We start from the raw sequence: 6000 nt of genomic DNA, 5'->3' as shown, positions 1-6000 counted from the left end.
TGTCTTCCTCAAACTAGAATAAAAATCAATTTATACATAACTTTATAACCACTGAAATTATTCGACACAAGAGGCCAAGATCCCATCAGCAAGTCATGGGAAAGTCCCTGATATGGATCCAGCTTACTCAGAGCCAGCTCTGAGAGAACAAAACCTCTAACACTCCTATTTATACCTGTCAGCCAGGGCTCCCTGATTGGACTAGATTAATAACCCCTATCAGAGAACACATATTCTGAGGTCCATTTAGCTGACCTCATCACAATCATTACATCCCTCCCCCTCGGAGTCCAAAGACATAGGCCAGTTTGCTTTTTGTAGCTTCTCCTGGGGCATTTTAGAACTGGGTCAGGTTCTTCCAACTCTGTCTCTGATACCCATGGCATGTAACACAGTTTGCCTCTTGTCCCTAGAGCATCTATAGAAGAAATTCATTTTCCTCTACAGGAGGCAAAGGTGTGTAAGCAGCGACATCTGTTGTGTCCATCTCAGATATCTTCAAAGACTGACAGAAAGGGAGGACCCACAGGTTCTGGAACAGTCAGAAAGGCTGTTGAGAAGCTGGGCACTTTTTGCTCCCACACCATTGTAGCTTTCAAATGATCCATTTTGTGCTTGTTCAGGATCATTGTACCTATCTGAACGTTAGACGTCATTGGACCTAACCTCACTTCAACCGTGCCTCTTATCCATGCAGGGCCATGCTCGTCGTTCCTGCATCAAACTTCATCCCCTGAAGTGAACTGCTCTTTCATTTGGTGGAGTCTTGTGTCCAGCATTGGAGGTCCTGGTGCGTTTCATCTTGCCCCCTACCCCCACCTCCCCAGGAGCAGGAAATCAGATTTAACCTGGTGTGGAGTCTTCTCCCACTTAGCAAGTCTGCTGGAGCTATCCCTGTGGTTGCATGAGGGGTAGTTCTATAATCAAATAGGAACAGAGACAGTTTGGTATCTAGTGAAGCTGTAGGCTGTTTCTTTAAGCCTGCCTTCAGAGGTTGGACTGCTCTTTCTGCGAGACCATTGGATGGTATGGAGCTGTCCTTACAATAACAAGTGCAATTCAACTTTAGGAAATTCTCAAATTCCCTGCTGGTAAATAATGGCCCATGACCAACACTTCCGGAAGTCCATGTATTGCAAAAAGATAAATGCAGTTTTTCTACCATCGTCCCCGTGTTTGATGAATGAACTCTATGCCATCCAGCCACTTTGAATGGGCATCCACAATGATTAAGGACATTGAGTCTTTGAAATAACCTGCATAGCCAATGAACAACTGAGTCCAGGGTTACCCAGCCATTCCCACAAATGAGATGGGCCCACTCCCGATAATTTGTCCTTATTGGCCGTGTTGCACCAATGCAACTATGTCTACATCCAGGCCTGGCCACCAGACATATAAACACATCTCGTCAACAACTTTATGTTGAAAGCCCTGTGATGACCCCAGTGGAATTCAGCCAGTATCCGGCAGCAATGTTTGCTCAGGAGAATCACTCTTGCTCCCCATAATAATATGCTGACCTCTACTGGGACCTGGTCTCTCTGGGTTTTCAACTCTGGTTATGATGGCCCTTTGGTTTCCCCTATCACTACCAGCTGTTTCAACTTTTCCAGGACCAGATCAGAAATTCTTGCATTCAAAGTCTGATATTGTCAGCTGTGACTGGAAATGTGTCCAGAAAATTTAAAACCATTACAGACCCTTCAATGGCAGTGCCATTGGGAATATATTTACCAGTGGGAGGCAGCTCAACTCAAGTAGTTTGCTACTTGGCCTCCAGGACGGTGTTCCAACCTGTAATTATATGCACTTACCATTACAGCCCATCGCTGAATTTGGCCTCAAGTTATGGGTGACACTGACTTGTCCTCTGTAAATAGACCTAGGAGGGGGATGTGGTCTCTTATTATTACAAATTTCTGTAAAGATAATAGGGGAACTTCCTGACCTCAAATATGGCCACCAAACCTTCCTTTTCCTTTTCTATCTGAGCATACGTATGCTCTACATTAGCCAACGGTCTCGATGCGTATGCTATTGGGCGTTCCTCTCCATTGGGCCACCTATGAACAATTACTATTCCAATGCAATGATGTGGAGGTACCAGTGTTGGCTTGGGGTGGACAAAGTCAGAAGTCACACGACACCCCAGGTTATAGTGCGCCAGGTTTATTTGAAATCAAAACTTTTTTGGAGCATTGCTCCTTCATCAGGTTAAGGTGTAAGAGAAGGCATTGCGTGTCATTTTCAGATCTCACTTGGGGGTCGTAGTGTGCCATCACCTTTAGAGGATTTTAGCTGTTTCTTCACTTCCCTGAAAGCTATGGCTTGGCTACACAACCATTTCCAAGGGTTTTTATAAAAAAAAAGAGAGTCAGTGCAAAGGTATGTGTGGACCAGACCACAGTATCTCCTTAAAATAATTTTAAGGTAATGTAAAGTATCTTGATCCAGAGGCATTGCGACCAGTCAAACTATTAGACGTTAAGCAAAAACAATTTATTTAAACACTGTACTTAAAATACAACCAAAAAGAAAGAAGTTAGAATAACTTAACTCTATTGGAAACCTAACAGATAGATACAGTAACTATTACTAATTAACTGGTACAATATAGTAACATCCCATTAAAAAATCCTTTGGCAAAAAAGAAAATTAGATTTGTCTCACAGGTAACCCAGAGGCAGAGAGAAACCCCAGTTTCCAGCTATAACCAAGAGTGGGAAAATATACCTTCTACCTCTTCGAACCCACAGCAGCAACTGCTCAAAGCTAAATGTAAAAACTCAAAAAAAGACTAGAAAGCCTGGATTGAGAGAGCTGGCCACACCCAGCCAGGCCACCTCCAATGTTTCAACTGTTTACAAAAACCCAATGCCTCTTAAGCTGTTTGCGTTAGTGGCTTTAGTAGACTGGTTATCACCTCTGCCCTACAACCTCAAAAAAAAAGGAAAACCAAACATCTTAAAGCCACAGCATCAGCACATTTGCCAGGATGGAGCCAGACTACATATGAACTTTCCACAATAGAGCACCGGCCCAAGGAAAGACCCAAGCTCCGGCACAGACCTGGGAGCCAGGACACCTTTGATTGACTTCACTTATCTTCCAATGAGGGTACCCCAGTCTTCACAGACTGCCTACAATGTGGAAGCAGGCCATTCAGCCCAGTGAGTCTACACCATTTCTCCTAAGAGCATCCCACCCAGACCCTATCTTTGCATATCCCATGGCCAATCCACCTAACCTTCTTTGTACTGTGGGAAGAAACTAGAACACCTGGAGAAAACCCACAGAGACAGAGGGAGAACGTGTAAACTCCTCACAGACGGTCACCCAAGGCTGGAATTGAACCTAGGTCCCTGGTGCTGAGAGGCAGCAGTGCTAACGATTGAGCCACTGTGCTGCCCAACCTTGTCAACTCTGTAGTTGAAGTAGGTCACTTGGGATGCATGGAACACATATTTTTCTCTTCTAAGGCATGCAGCAGCCTGGAAGAAATGTGTAACAACCTTGTCCAAGATCTCCAAGTGCTGCTTATTGATCTTCTTTATTGTTAGCACATCATCCAGATGAATGGTGACCTGGGGGTAGACTTTGTAAAATGTTCCCCATCATCTGCAAAAAAATTGCACGGGCTGATGATACCCCAAATGGCAGTCTTGTGTATTGGTACAAACCCTTAAGAGTATTGATTGTGGCATACTTCTAGAAATCCTCATTTAACAGCTATCGCAGGTACACATGGCTCACATCCAGCTTTGTAAATGACAGCACCTCCCCCCTCCCCCTGCCAGCTTTGCATGTAAATCCTTCATGCGAGGGATTGGGTATTTACCCTGTTGCGAAAAGCGGTTTAGCATGTGTTCAAAATCCCCACAAAGGCAAACTGATCCACTGAGCTTCAGAATTGGTATGACCACTGCTGTCATTTCACACACTGGACTGGTTTGCTGATTCCTGTGCTTTCCAAACTTCTGATTTTTGCCTTTAGTTTTGCTCCGAAGGAGAATGGCACCTGGCCTATGAATTCTCTTCCTCCATATAAGTCTAGTGGGATACCTTTGCTGTTTTGGGTCCACATGCAGGCAGCATCTACAATGGCTTGCTGGCTTGAATCCTGAAGACAACTTTAACTGTTTGGCTGAGGCTTGGCTTTGTTTGGGGTTTTGCTATGGGTTGACCTACAGTCCCTCTGTTCAGCATTTGTCCTGAGTGAGGCTCTGCAATTGCCTTCACTCAAGTAGTGTTTCATAAGCTCAGTCAGACTGGCAAGGAAGTCCACTTCCATCAGAATACCCCGCAAGTCTTATGGTCCACCTGTCCCATTTTCCAATGGGAAAACTAGTTGTGGTGCCTGTTTGAAGGCTTTCAGCTATTAGGCGCTTTTGCATGATCACTTTATTAATCCCACATACCAAATGGTCTCTCTGCATTTCATTACCAGTTACACATGTCTCTGCCAGTTGTCTTAACATTGTCCAAATTCTCAATACTGAATTTCCTGGTTCTCAGATTGCTGCGTTAAACTGATAGTATCTCAGAACTAGAAGAGGCATCAGTCATAATACTCCTTAACTAAATCCATCAACTCTTGAAAGGTTTTAGTATCTGGTGCTGGAGGGAAAGTAAGGCTCCTAATAAATGAACAAGCTACAGGTCCACAAGCTGTCATCAGAATTACTTGTTGCTTTTCATCTGCCCCACAGTCATTTGCCTGTAAAGTAATAATACATTCTTTCCACATGCTGGGTCAGGTCTTCCATAGTAGGATTGAACAAGTCAAATTTCCCAAATAATAGCATGACACAGAGATACTTACCCCAACTCAAAGATGACCGTCACAAGAAAATTTCTTCAGGAGTGTCATTTTCTCTCATCCCCACTGAAATCACTCCACAAAGGCTGGTATCCTGTCACCAAGACACTTTATTTACACATGGAAAGTCTTTGACACTGATCCAGCTTCCTCAGAGCCAGCTCTCAGAGTGAACAGTACCTCTAACACTCTTGTTTATACCTGTCAGCCAGGGCTCCCTGATTGGACCAGATTAACAGCCCAATCAGGGAACTCATATTCTATGAGGTCCACCTGGCTGACTTTTTTACAATCACTGCACCTACCTTTTAATGGATGGCAAGTGATTAATCTAACAAGAGTTCATGTTTAATACAAATGCACTAAATCAATAAACATAGACTAAACTATTCTCTTAATTGAACCTACAGAGCACAACACTATCAGAGATTTACTGGCAGTCAGGTTAATATTACAGTTTGCTCCTATTTGAAATAAAATGTTCTTACAAAGTACAAAATATAACTTTAAGTTAATTCTGTCAGAGATGGTGCAATTGCTTATAACCGTGTCTACAGTTATCAAATCCTAAACCAAACAAAGGATACAATAGAAACCAAAAGAGCTACAGATGCTGCAAATCAGAAAAAAAACAGAAGTTTCTGGAACAGCTCAGCAGATCTGACAGCATCTGTGTAGAAAAATCAGAGTTAACATTTCAGGTCCGGTTACCCTTCCTCTGAATAACTGAAATGTTAACTCTGATTTTTCTTTAAAGGATACAACAGGCAGGGTTAAAGGTATGGGAAAAAGATAATGGTTAATGATGCAGGTTTCTAACTCACATTAAGGTTACAGTCTTCCTTTCACAAAAATGACAACATTTTGCAGCATCAGGTCACAAACTCTTCTTCATGGAAGGAAGAACTTTGATCTATACAGCATTTTTCACCAGCTCACGATATTCCAAGCTACTCTTCAGCCTATGCAGTGCTTCTTTTTAAATGTACTCATTGTTGTAATGTAGACAGCAAATGACTAGCAATTTGTACACAGCAAGGTCTCCCAGATAGCAATGTGATAATGACCATATAATCTGCTTTGTTGTGTATTGTAAAGTGTTTGCAGTGCAGGAACAGGTAATTTGGCCCAATAAATCCATGACAGTGTTTACTCTTCACACAAGCCTCCTCGCGTCT

Source organism: Stegostoma tigrinum, chromosome 2, assembly GCF_030684315.1.
Source record: "Stegostoma tigrinum isolate sSteTig4 chromosome 2, sSteTig4.hap1, whole genome shotgun sequence".
In the NCBI taxonomy this organism is placed as follows: domain Eukaryota; kingdom Metazoa; phylum Chordata; class Chondrichthyes; order Orectolobiformes; family Stegostomatidae; genus Stegostoma; species Stegostoma tigrinum.
This window is presented reverse-complemented; position numbering follows the sequence as displayed.